Genomic DNA, 14,767 nt, shown 5'->3' with positions numbered 1-14,767 from the left:
CTTATGTACAGTCCTTCCAGAATAATCTCACTAAAATACCATTTATAATATCCTCTAGCCAATCTGACTACTACAGACCTAAGTGATTGCTACAGACTCAGAGTACCTATATTACTTATAGTCAGGCCCATGTAGTTTAACCCTTTAGTATTTGCAAACAGTTTCATTTGGATTAATTGTGTCTTTCTTGAGGAAAGAGAAGTGTCTCATGTTTCTTTTCAGCTACTATATCTCCCAACATAAGATTGTTTAAGACTGATCCTCAGGATCTAATCCTATTTAGTAATACTTTATTTTTTTTAACCCACTAAATTTTAATAAAGACACCATCCAATGAATTACGATATAATTAAAAGTTTGCTTTAAATATTTTTTAGAGAGGGGACACCACACTTCTACTCAATTAGGTGAAACATTTTTGTAGTCCAGAGCTCTTTTATTTCTTTTTGCACACCTATCATGCCATGAATTCATAGGGAATAGGTTCTAGCAGCTCAGGCTCCTTCCCATTGGTTCTCACAAAGTGTGCTTCTCTAGGTGGAGCAGGCTGGCGCTTCAGCTGAACCCAAGTACCCTTCTCTTTGGCTTCCTTTTTCTTCTGATCATTTTCTTTCACACGTTTCAGGAAGCTATCTCGGCTCTTAGAATGCTTAATGTGCTCAATACGAACATTAATTCTCTTTGCAAGAATCTTGCCCTTGCTTGTTTACAACAATGCCAACTGCATGCTGGGTAACATTATAGACTCCCGGTTTTGCCATGGTAACATTTGTGGGGTATTCCTTTTTGAACAGTGCCCATCCCCTTGATGTCAACAATATCACCTTTCTTATAGATTCGCATGTATGTGGCCAAAGGAACAACTCCATGTTTTCGAAAAGGCCTAGAGAACATATAGCGGGTCCCTCTTCTCTTTCCCTTTGTGTTAGTCATTTTGGCGACATACTGGAAGATGGCGGTTCCGGCCGAAAGGCTATTTAGTAATACTTTAAATGTGCCATCTATATTCTGTGCTATGCGGGAAGAGGTACACTATGATTTATTCCTTTATTCATTCACTCATCAGATATTTTCGAACTCTGTATGCTAGACACTGTGCAATGGACATGAAGAAGCCTTGTCTTAAAGGCTCTTGTGGAAGAGTCCGGTAAGTACATTGTGGGTAGCACTGGAAAAGAGGTCTGCTCAGGTGCTTATGAACACCCAGAGGAGACACAACTAATCAGACAGGGAATAGTAAGGAATCCATGGTTTATTATATATATATATACATACACACACACACACACACATATATATATAGCCATATATATATGGCAAGAGTATTATTGAGGGGCTGTTGAAAGGAAAGTACATTGAGGGTGTGAGGAATTGGAGACAGTGTCAACTGATCTTTTGAGAAATTTGGTTATGAATGCTTGGGAGTAATCTAGGCATTGAGAAAGAGAGATGCATGAAGTTGAGTTATTTGACAATAAAGAAATTTGAATTTCCTTATATGCTGAGCCAACTGGATAGGAAAGGTTAAGATACAGGTGAATTTGGGTGAGAGTGCTTTGTAAGGCTAGATAAATGGACAGGGAGGAGGGGATAAATCACAGATAAGGCGGAACCAGCCACAAACAGAAAGAGAACAACTTTTTCTTCTGGGCAGAATTTTTAAAAAAGAAAAGGCAAGGTAAAAGGGAGGATAAAGTTGTACTTGGTAAGAAACTTATTGATAACATGGGTTAATACTGAGGACCTCTTGTGTGCCATGCACTGTGCTGAGTCCTTTGCATAGGTTGTCTTATTCAGTCCTTACAGTGACTTTTAGGACAGGCACTGATATCCCAATTGTACAGATGCATAAAGAGCAGTATGGAGATAAACTAGGTACCTTATTGTATCGTGGAGTCAAGATGCAAATTGAGATTAAAATAGGTCTTTTGCCTAATGAGTTCATTCTTAGAAGGCAGTTCGTTCTAGATGCTCAGTTTCTCAGGATGAAGTGGGAAGCAAGGCTGGTTCCTGTGAGTGAGCAGAGAGGAGGCAAGGTAAGGATGTCTGAGGAGGAGGGTGCTTACAACTGGAACAGCCACAGACAGGAAAGAGCACTAGCTGACGACACATTTGAGAGCCTAGTTAAAGCTGGGGGCAAACTTTAGGAGAGATTTCAGGTCTCTGGTTTGTGACACCCCACCTTGACCTGCTATGCCAGGGCTTAGCTAAGACAGCAGGGAAAGGAGGGTTGAGGTGTGTAGGGTCTTGAGAAGAGACATGCAGTCCTCAAAAGTGAGCACCAGGACATGCAACATGGTGTGCTTTCCTGTAGACATAAGTAAAGGGTTGCCAGGGTGCAGAAGTCAGAGAGGAAGGCACTCTGATTGGAGAAATCTGAGGATATGGGAGAAATTTACCTCCTCTTCCAATGTGAAACTGAACAAATTTCAAGCCAATTCTACTGAGAAATGAATAGACAGCACAAAAGGAAGAGCAAGTTCATAGGAAAACTTTAAGTTCAGTTTTTAGACATACTTCGAGATGCCTAGATTTTTAGCACATGGAGATGTTTGGACTTAGAAGTTATCACCTCAATGTATTAGTTGAAGATTTCACACACCAAGTTGCTGGCACACATTGAGTGAAAAGGGTTCTAAAGCTATCTCACATATTGCTTACAAATAAGGGCAGAAAGATAGTATAGTCACCTGATGATTGATAAGAGTAAATGCTACAATACCACTTAGCCCCAGAGCAGAGTTTTCTAGTAAGGAAACCAAGATATAAGAGGAGATACAATCTGAGATGCCTTTTAGGACATAAGATGGATAAAGAGTCACTGATATGGCCCTTAAGAATGATTAGGATATTGCATGAGGTCTAGGAATAATTTAAGATTATACAGAGGGAGGTGGCACCTGGAGGAACTACAAAAACAAAGGTCTCTACTTTCACAAGTTTGCCTGGATCCCTCTTTGTAGAGACTTACAGCAAAATGTTCTGTGTTCAGTGGTAAGGTCAAAATAATTAGGAAAGACCTTGAGGAAACTATGCTATCTCCTAAGATTTTTTTCCTAACCTCTTCAGCTTTTCATGAACCGTGCTCTCCTCTCACTGACATCATCTCAGAGATCCCTCTTTGCCCTAAAAATATATTCTAAGTGTAAAGAAACCCAACAAATTTGTAAAATAAAATTATTTTTTAGCAAGTTCCAAACGCTGTGTATATTTATGTCTGGTTAAATCCTGGGCTTGCATCTTAAAATTCAAATGTGCAGAGGCAATCAAACTGTGTTTTAGGAATAGCCCCTGGTAATAAAAGTAGGCAAAAGCCACCTCAACCATGCCTACCAAAAATATGAAGGATTGCTGGCTAGTCACTGCTTCCTCTAGCTACATTGCACTTATCCATGAATACAAACCTTTGTTACTGGACATCTCTTAGACATAACTTAAAATTAGGTTCTGTGATCCAGCATCAACTCCCTCTTAGATAATACAGCTGCTAGACCTTTTAGATTTCAGTTCCAAACTCACGACTAGCTGCCTGTGGTATGTAGGCAGGTCAGCCTCTTGAAGCCTTATTTCTCATCTGAAAAGCAGAACTAACACCTGATCCCCTTCTTCACATGATGTGCTGAGAATCAAATCAGACAGGTAATAGATGGGAACATCTTTTTGTAAGATGACTATCATAATTAAAAAAAATAAGCTGTTACATTTTTAATAATTTTATTAGTGGTAATGATCATTGTTATTAATAACAGTAGTAAATATGAGTTTATTTTCATATAGTCTCATGGCAAAATCCCTAAGGGCTCCATACTCTTGACCATTAAAACATCCATAACTAATACATTGTGCAGTTCAGTAACAGGCAGGCAGAGAGGCAGGAAGAAGAGGAGAGGAGGAGAACAAAGGGAGAGAAAGGAGCAAGGGGAAGCGAGAGACGTGGGGAGGATGGCAACACAAAGCACTCTTTTACTGCCTGCCTTTAGCCTCCTGAAGCCACTTATTAGTAGAGTTACTAAAAGGTGGTCTTCCTAAAGGATTTTTCCATCTGAGGTCGCTGAGATTATTTTTTAAAATCTTTTAAACTTGTTTATTTTCTTACTCCGTAATTTTTGTACAGTATTTGATTTTCTTCTCACTTGTAGTCCCCATAGTTCTCCCACCACCATGTGATCACCACGTGATCCATCACAGAAAAAAAAAAGAGGTCATTGAAATCATTGACTGAGCAATATACTAATGCATTGTGTTTTGGAAGGTTCTGACCTTTACACATAGCCCGTGGAGAAGGACATAGCAAAAAAAAAAAAGTTAGATTTTAGAGAAGAAAAAGAAATTTAATGATCAAGGAAATAATCTGGTTCGGTAACGGACCCCTATTTTACATGAAATCTAATTTGGGGGAAAATGTTTATGGCTGCATTTTTTAAACTTTAAATGGGGGTAAGTGTGTCTATTTTTACAATATGTTTTACCTATTTATTAAATAGCAAAATGTCAATGAGCAAATTACATAGCTTCTTAGGGACTTAATATCTGGACATAACTGAAAAGTGGATAAATTTTCAGATTTTTTGCTTTTGATTAGAATCAGCAGCATGGGGCAACTGGTATGGTAAAGGTGGTTGGGCATCAGGAAAGGGGAAGGAGAAAGGGAGCAAGAAATGCATCAAATAGCCATTGAAAATTCAAATTTTCCGTATTTCTTCTCTCTCTCTCTCTCTCTCTCTCTCTCTCTCTCTCTCTCTCTCTCTCTCACACACACACACACACACACACACACACACACAATATACACAAACATCATTAATCATTTCTGAGTTGCTGAGAAATAATTTTATTCCTCATGTACAAAAACCTAGGCCTTACTCCTCTGTATATGTTATGGAAGGTTTAGGTGCAATATTAAAAAAGTTAAATTAATAATTTTTTTAAAGATTTATTTATTTATTAGATTTATTTTTATTTATTTATACAAGCAGTGGGTACAGTCAGAAGCATGGGAGGGTGAGAGAATTCACCAGAGCCAGAGCGGGGAGCAGAGCAGGCAGAAGGACCTAGGTACACTGCTGAGGGGAGCAGCGGGCGGCAGGAGAAGTCTGCGCGCCATGTGGGACCCTCCTCTGGTGGCCGGGGAGCAGCCGGGGATCGAGCCGGCGCTGCAGAGGCTGCAGGCAGCTTCGCAACCCAGCGCTCAACCGCTGCGCCACCGGGGAGGCCCTAAATTAATAATTTTTAACCTGCCAAACAAAATTAAACTTCTACCCCAGGATTAATAGTTTATATTTTGCTATTATCTTAAATTATGTGGTAAATGAGAGAGTATATATGTTCAGTAGATTGATAAGAATGAAGCAAAGCTGCACATTTCCAGTCAACACACTTGCCTTGAAATGAAAAGGAAGGTTTCAGCTGAAAGACCAGCAATCATTTCAGACAACATATTCCTTCAGCTGAAAATATGGGAAATGGAGTGGCACAAATGAATATCCTCTGTCCCAAATATCTACAGCATAATTAATGTGCCCTTCACCCTGCTGAATGGAGCCCACTACTCCTCTCTATTAAATGAAGGCAGGATCCTTTCAAATAGTAGACATAGGGGGACAAGAAGATGACATAGATATTAGATATAGGTGTAATATATGATATATAAAAATGTAATAAATACTTTCCTAATTATAAAGTAACTCATGAGAAAAAATTATAATGAAAATTCAATTCGTTTGTTGCAGAAAAATTGGAAAATTAAAAAAAAGAGAAGGAAGAAAATAAAAATAGTTCATTGTTCCATCACCTCAAGAGATATGCTGATAATATTTTGTTGTATTTCTTCCTAACATTTTTTTTTTCTTTAATGCAAGACCATCTTTGTTTAGTACAAGAAAAATACCATCATTTGATGCTTTCTACACTGCTGGACAGGGAATAATAAAAATGTAAAAGTAAAAGAGAGACAATAATTGTAGCCAATTGAACTGTGGGAAGCTGTACCAGCCTCCAGAACTAAGTATTCAAAGAGGAAACAGTTGTGAGAAATCAGCAGAGTAGAACACAGAGAAGATTCTGTTTTAGCACAGTGTAACTCCACGACCTTAGGAAAATCACTTTCCTTCTCCAGTCTTCATTTTCTTCATCTTTAAACTAGGGAACAGCAGCTCAGAAGTTTCACAAATATTATAAGGTGTTTCCCCCTGTGCTGGAGAGTAGAGATGATGGGGGGAGTCCTCCAGTCTTCTACAGAAGGCTTCTACTCTAGAAATAAAGTCAGGTAAAATTTAGATATCCCTAGAACTTGAAAAGAGATAATTTGCAAAAATCTTGGTTTAGTGGACAAATGCTACCCAAAAGTTCCTCAGGCTTTGAAATTCTGTATTATATTAACAACAGACAAGTGCATCTTTAAGACACCACACCACTAAATTAGTATTGACCATTCATGTGAGAGTAGTCAGTAAAATTGCTGAGGGTTTAGGAGAGCTCCAATTTCAAGGCAAAGCCAGAGCTGGAATTGTTATTATATATCCTCTAAATACCTAAGGCTAAGGTTTCACAAAGTTGGGCAGTGAAAATCTATCTTTATTCCAAACCTTTCTCCTTCTCATTCTCCCCAATCAGGTACACCTTAATCTAGGAATTCAGTGTCTTTGAATTTTCTCTGCTATTTCCTATGAAAAACTATTGAATTAATCATTGATATATTTACTGATAAATGATTCCTCTAGATTGGTGCTGCCCAACAGAGCTTCTGAGATGATGGAAATTTCTATCACTGTGCCATCCAGTAGACAGCCACTAGTCCTGTAGGTTTTTTGAGCACTTGAAATATGGCACTTGAAATTCAGAGACTAAATTTTTAATTTAAATTTATTTTTATTTGTTTAAATTTAAATAGCCACATGTGGCTAATGGATGCCTTATTAGTCAGCACTGTTCTAGATGATTCTTTGCAGAAGCTGGTTGGGTGCCACACACACTATTGTGATACTGACAAAGGAACTTTGTTCAAATAGGATGAATATATGTGTAGAATTTCAGGTCTATGGTAATTACATTAGTTGCCAAGTCAAAGATAGTTGCTACTACTATAAACCAGAGACACACTGAGTGGGGGGGGGGCACAGATGGGGGGGGATTCGGGAGGGGTGGTGAGAGGAAGAACTAGAGTCAAAATAAGGGGGTGGGGGGTGCAATTGTATGGGGAATATAACCAAAATGAAAATGCATACATTTTACATAGATGAAAAATGATGTAAGAATTATATAAAATAAAATATTAAAAAAAAAAACAAAGATAATTGCTATTGACAAACCAGAAAACCCACATAATTGCCATGGAAACACTGTGTGTGTGTAGGGGAACATAGGGTAAACCACTATTTTGCTATTTAACTAGATTCACATAGGCCTGAGCCTGTCCCTGAAAGTGATCCAGTAAAGCCAACTTAATGCTTTCTATGTTTCCTTAATTGTGTGTCTCCTGAGATCTTTTCATGTTTCTCTATTAATTCTTGTTACAGGATATCTTGAAAAGATCTCCTCTGACAAAATATCCCCTGAAATCACAGTTTTTCTAACTAATAGAATTAGGGAGCTATGACTATGGTCTGTTGTTCTTAAACAAGACTTTTGGGGCCCTGCCAAGAAGTAGCTTAAATATCTGTTATAAGAAAGAAGAATCATACGATATCTAAGAGCCCTTTGTTGAAAATTTGTTTTTTGATAATTTATGTTTTTATCTAAAGACTCTTTGTCAAAAATCTCTCTTTGAAAATTATGCTTGCTGACTCCTCTGATCAGAATTTCTATTTTAGAAAAAAAAAGAAAGTTTGCCCATCAGGTTTTCAAGTAAGGTAAAATTATGATGAAATGTTAACATTGGCCCTCAATTTCTGTCCTGATTGAAACATTAAAGGAGTATAAAACCATTACCCCTGACCCTTCTGAAACAGTTATGCTTGCCAGTACCTCGGTTACCTGTTACCTACAGGTAGTGTTAGCCTACAACCCACTGAACTCCACTAGCTGTAGAGACCACTATTTGCAAGAGCAGATATACATGGAGATTCCCTGGCCAACCTTGCCATACTTATCTTCATTGCCCTTTGGAGAAAATAGAATTGATTGGAAGATTGGAAGTTATAAAATTATACTTACTTCTAGAGTTAAAGAGAGATTTTTCCACTGGTTATAAAAGATTAAAAAAGCTCTGAAAGGAAATCTGAGATTTGACTGCTCTGGGTCAGTGCCCTAGGAGACTGGGATAGAAGAATTTTAAATGAATACAAGTCTTTGGTGAGGTTCTGGGTTTCCTGTGTTAACAAAGTTGGGAAACTGAGGATTTCATGAAGGGGGAATACTTGTTTTAGACAATAGCACTGCTGATAGAGACAGGTGATGGGAATCACTTCCTAGTCAGGAGACAGAAAATGGAATCCACATTTGGATCCCATCTCACATTGAGAGTCTTTAAAATGTAGCAAAGAAGCTCACTATGGCTTTCAATAATTGGCTTGCTTGCTTTTCTCCCTCCACCCAAAACTATGTAAATTTATAACATACCATCTTGGACTAAAAATTACATGTAGCATTCATGTTATATAATCCCTTTACTACAAAGCTGAACAAAGATTTGTCAAGGTTCAACTTGTTATTACTGGAACTCCTGGCCCAGTTTACTTCATATGCCACAAAATTCCTGTTTTCGCAGCAGTAACCAAGCCCTTCTTTTCTGGTTCCTTCTCTTTTATGTAATGAAATAAGTTGTGGGACTCTGAATTTTGCTGAGAATGCATAGCCCTAGAACCTTATGACAGCCCTCTAACAGATAATTACTGAGCAGCTGCAAGGTCCTAGACCTGGACCCAGGTGTTGCTCCAGCAGATAAAAGCCTCAAACAAAGTTGCAGTAACATACTCTCTGAAGAGTGATGTGACCTGCATCCAAACATAGGAAGGCCTGGGGTACTAGTATCAATATATTTTTCTAACTCAATGTAGTTAACTCATATTTATTAATTTTCCTTTTCTTTCTACCTCTTACGTCTCCCTAAGATCCTTGCCTGTTGTCTTTGTTTAAATTTGAGGAGAAGATTATGAGAAAGGAATAATAATACCTAATTGTGACTCCACAAGCTGAATCTTGAACAGTTTCTGCATATGGAGAAAAGAATGAATGATTCTTGAAGTTCTGGCTTGACTTTGGGCTTGGGTTTGGGATATGGGGGTGGGGATTCTGATGTGAAGAAAGAGTATAACTAAAATCGGTGCAGATTTGTTAGTAAGATCTATTCCCTGTCTGCAGGAATAATCGTATCCCTCTCATTGCCACACACACACACACACACACACACACACACACACACACTCACTGATCTTGTCAAGCCATTCTCTTCAGATCTTGTCAACTTTTCTTCTGTACTCCCTCCCTATCAACTATCTCCACCCTCGTCCATGTCATGTTATTATTTTTGCCAGAACTCAAGAGGCCTTGATGGCTTGCTGAGTGACCTTCTTACACCATTCTGTGGAATAGTGGGCTTTGATCTTTTCTGCACACTGCACTAGAATGACCTTTCAGAAATGTGTGGCTTCCTGGTGTGCAAGTGTAATGACCCAAATCGTGAATGGGGCCTAAAATACAATGCATAAAGGGCCTCTCTGTTAGCTTAACACTACCATATGTATGGACTGAGTTTGATCCCGGCCAGAGAGCTAACCCACATGGCGCAGCAGACCTTTCCTGTCCCACCATTGTCCCCCTTAGCAGTATATTTCAGTTAATCCCCTTGTTCTGCTCCCCACTGTCTCTGGTGAATTCTCTCACCCACTGCACCTCTAGCCCACACCACAGTTCTTCTACTCAAAAATAAAAAAATAAATAAACTAAAACATATTTTAAAAAATACAGTGCACAAAAAGACTTTCATCTATCTTATTAGCCTTCTCCCTCTTTGTGGGAACACCAGCTTTGTTCTCCCTGTCCTGAACTTAATTCCCCAGCCTCGATCCTAACCCCAACTGTCATACCCTTATTTTTCCTTAGTACTCAGCTCAAATGTCAATTCTTCACAACAGCTTCCCTAATGCACCAGACTGAGGGGCCTGATCAGAGTTCCCCGGCCATCGCACGATTTTCCCTCACACTGCTTTTTACAGATGCAGTTGTATAATTACTGATTCAAAGACTATATCTTCCTAGTCAGAATATAAAGTGAAATCAGAGATTATGGCCATCTTGTTCACTCTTCTACCTTCAGCCTCTGTCAGTGTCCACCGTTAAATATTTGTGGAATAAATGGCCACACTCATGTTCCAGAGATCCACATGACTCCTTTCCTGACACACTGATTCTGGAAAGAACCTATCCTGTTCATATTGTATCCTCCATATTGGTATTCTTTTGACTTTGTCTTGATTGTTATTTTTATCCTATGCTTTTATGTTTTATTCTAAAAAGGAAGAAAGAACTCGCTCTGATGGAATTGCACCCAGTAGCTGCAGCCTCACCAGTGTTCTCAGAACATGCCCTGTTCTTTCCCATTTCCTGTATGTACTGAAACCGCCATCAGTCTTCCATGACAAGTCTTGACTTCTGATTCTCCGCTGAAGTAAGAGCCTTCAAGGTCCCAATCACATGCTACTTTCTCTCAGAACGCTGCCAATTCTCGTCAGAGCTACTCTCTTACCAGAGTATTTTGTTTTTATCCTGGTTCAGTGGTTACATTCTGGCTTTTTATTACAGTTGTTTTAATGCCCATCTACCTTACCTACTAAATTGTGCTCTCTGGGGATAGCACTGAACTGATACATTGTCAGAATCATCTTTATATTATTGCATCTAATGCAATGCTAGGTGTTTATTAAATTAATTTGATTTTTCCTATTTGTATAGTACCAGAGTCACTGGAGCAAAGTCCTTTAGTCTTACCAGTTCCATTCATTAATTTCATCATATATTCTCCCTTAGTTCCAATAAGAATTACAGAAAATAAAACTATTCTGTCCCCTTTGCCCTTACTATGAAAGGTTCCCAAAATTACTGTGGAAGAAAAGAAAGCTTTGTAAAAATATAGAACCCACCAAGGAATGCCAGTAAATACATAGATTGAGCATGGCACATGTTTCAAGCCCCATAGCTCTTTCTCAAATCAGATAAGTTAAAACACCAGGGGCATCTGGCAAAAAGGCATCTTTTGAAATTGATATCTTAAAAAAAAAAAAAAAAAACAGGCCATGTGCTGATAAATTGAATGTGCTTTATTGTTGGTTCCTAGTACAATACTGTGCTTTATATGCTTTGTAAGTAGAAATCATTCTCCCTAATGTGTCAACCTCTAAAAATGATATATAAACCAAAACAAAACATACAAATGTGGGTTCTAATCCCATTTCTGCCCCCATTTAGCAGGGTGCTCTTGGGCAAGTCAGGTTACCATATATAGTTGAATATATTACATATGAGGCCTCATGTTACATATTTACAAAATAGAAGGCCTCCTAAAGGATCTTCTTTTTATTTAAAGTTGCTATCATAGACTTGGGGACTTGTAGACTTGGGGAAGGGTGCAGTCAGGCACAGCTCTCAGATGAGAAATTAGACTTTGCCATTTCCAAAGACACAATATATCTAGAAAATAAATCTTTTTCAGATAAAACCCCTTCTAGCCAATTGCTAATTAAAATCCATTCAGGTACATCTCGGCTTTGTTTTTTTTGTTGTTGTTTTCAGTTTAACTGGTATTTATTAAAGTCTGTTCAACTCAAAATATGGCAGAACTATCGATCAAAAAATCTATGCCCTAGAGCTATATGTACCATTACAAACTGTGTGATCTTAGATGTCATAATATAATAATAGTGACAGTTGCGACTTACAATCATTTTCTCTCTGTTCACTGTGCAAGGCACTTTACAAGTATGATTCCTTTAATTCTCACAAAACCCTTCATGGTTAGGCTCATTATACATATGACTAAACTGATATCCAGAGAAGTTGGTAACTTATTCCATGTCACATAGCATTGTAAGTGAAATCCCAAATTCCTTGTTTTTTCCACTGACTGAATTCTTTAGACCTCAATTTTTTCGATTCATCCAAAAGGAATTTTAATATTCCACCAGGGATAATATTAAATTTCATTTTTTTCAAGTTAAATTTAACTTTAACTTCTGTCAAGAATGCTTCATAAGTGGTAATGATTCTTCTATCAGGAGGCAATGTTATCTAGTTGTCTTTCTTTTTATTTGAATAGTCTGTGGTGATCACAGCCTTGATCCATTTTTACCACCAGAGGGTTACCAAACGGTCATTTCTAATTATATCTTTTCTTCTTCATTTACTAGCTAGACTATTTCTATATATATTTCTATAGTGTCCTGACCTCAACTATTTAAATTACCATAAGGCACAATTCATTAAAAAAAAAGGTTAGGTTAAATGCATGATCCTTTACCTTTATTTACCAATTTCAGAATATTGAGTTGGCTCACTAGCATCCTACAAAATGACCAATAAAATAATTTTTAAATATAATTATGACCTTATGGATTTTAATATATTAGATCAATTACAGTTATTTTCATTGATACTCAAATTGTAGGAACCTCCTCAGTTGGCATGTCCCTTTGACATCCAGTAGTCTTTGACAGCAACCTCACTTTTTGGTATGACAAGATGTTCAGGCTCATCTCATACATTCCTGCCCCAGAACTCAAATCCTCCATTTCTCTAAGGAGGTTCTGGAGAACACAAGCTGGGCATTTATATTGGGCTGTTTGCAGTTTCTGGGCCTTTTCAGTTAAAGGAATTAGGAAATATCCTTTTTTAAATTTAAGAGAAAAATGCATTATGATTTCATATTGGCATTTTCAATTCAAATTTAGGAATACAAAGTTTTATTTCTTGATTTTACAGTTATACGTCTCTTCTCGTGCTAGAAATCTTTTTTCAATTATTTATTTATTTATACAAGAGCTGGGGTACAGGCCAGAGGCACGGGAGGGTGAGAGGATTCTCCAGAGACAGAGCAGGGAACAGAATTGGCAGACTGACTGAAATACTCTGCTGAGGGGAGCAGCGGGTGAGACAGGAGAGGTCTGTTGCACCATGTGGGTATCTCCCTGGCCGGCTGGGAATCGAACCCATGTTGCAGAGGCTGCAGACAGCTTCACAGCACTGCGCTCAACCCACTGCGCCACCGGGGAGGCCCTCATGCTAGAAATCTTACTCCCTGCTCTTAGAATACTTTAATACTTTCAGAATTTTTACCAACAATTTAATCATTTAAGATAATGTAAGATATTTTTGGTGTTTTTTTTTCCGCCTGAGGGTATATCCCTCTGTAGGTGAAATTACACAAATTACCATGTGTGCGTTTGTGTTTTAATTATTGTGTTTTTTTTTTTTTTTTTTTTATACCACAGATTCTAAACAACCAGTTGGAAGTGGTGACTGAAATAAGTTCTCAAGGACAGTAAGAGTTAGATAAAATGAAGATTGAAAACTGGGAAGCAGCCCCACAGATTTTACTCTCTGAGAACTGCTCCATCCTCCCCAAGTTTCAGTTCAGTTGATGTATCTTCTTATAGAGTAAGATACAAGCAAAAGAAGAAAAGGAGCAGTGTGTCACTGATGGTAAAAATGTAGTTATTCTTGACAGGGAGCTTCTGGTTTTTATTCATAGGTTTAGATCTTCTTGTTTTCTAAATTATCTTGACCTAAATAAGTATCCATGCTATCATAATGTACCGAGGAGGGCAAAAGCTGGGGTTTCATCATTTTCCTGACTTCTAAAGAATACATTTTGGAGACAGGGGTAGGAACTAGGCCCAAGTCAATACAATTGGACTTTTCGAACTAGAATCCAAAAACTGAGTCAGCCATATGGTTATTAAAGGACTCTGACCCAAAGAGATATTGGTGTCCATGTTTATGGTGATATTCTGGCTGCAGTGAGAGAAGATGGAGCTGACGTGCAGAGAATAGCTGAGCCTGTTGTCAATAAAAGTTTCGATAGCAGTGGAGTTCCTGCACTTGTCCCTGAGACCTAACCACAATGCTGTCCCATCTCTTAGATTGTCTTTTTAACTCTATTTTGAAATTTATAAGCTAATAATTTCTAATTTTTGCCAAAGCTAATTCAACTTAGACTTCTGTCACATGCTATCAAAGTAATCCCCACTTTATTGACAAAGGGATACGAATAAATTTTCCACAATAGATTACTTTTGAGTTATATCTGTCTTATAATGTCCACAGATTCTCTCAATTCACCCATTATTATCAATTTTAAAATGGATTTTTGATTACATGATTTTTCAACTTGGATTTTTATAGGCTAGCATGTGGTAGAAAAGACAGGATCTAAGTATGGAGAGGTAAATTGGGTTTAGAATATAAAGGCTGTAAATGTCAATGCTAAGGTGTTCAGATTTTATCCTATAGGTAGCAAGGATCCAATTGGAAAGCTTTCAAGAAGGAAAGAGATAATGTTTGGATCATTAGACTTTGTGGATAGGTAGTTTTTTTTTTAAGATTTATTTATTTATACAAGAATGGGGGTACAGGCCAGAGGCACGAGAGGGTGAGAAAATTCACCAGAGACAGAGTAGGGAGCAGAACAGGCAGACAAACTGAAAGCACTGCTAAGGGGAGCAGTGGGCGAGAAAGGAAAGGTCTGCCATGCCATGTGGGTATCTCCCTGACCGGCCGGGAATCAAACCCACACTGCAGAGCCTGCGGACAGCTTCACAGCGCTGTGCTCAACCCGCTG

At 38.1% G+C, this 14,767-nt stretch overlaps 1 pseudogene; it reads right to left on the bottom strand.

The window, feature by feature from the left end:
- Positions 1–349: 349 nt before the first annotated feature.
- Positions 350–960, bottom strand: LOC119254794 (60S ribosomal protein L21-like; annotated as a pseudogene).
- Positions 961–14,767: the final 13,807 nt, after the last annotated feature.

The sequence above is a fragment of the Talpa occidentalis genome, unplaced genomic scaffold, assembly GCF_014898055.3.
Source record: "Talpa occidentalis isolate TD23 unplaced genomic scaffold, MPIMG_talOcc4v2.1 talOcc4.3, whole genome shotgun sequence".
Lineage (NCBI taxonomy): Eukaryota > Metazoa > Chordata > Mammalia > Eulipotyphla > Talpidae > Talpa > Talpa occidentalis.
This window is presented reverse-complemented; position numbering and strand designations above follow the sequence as displayed.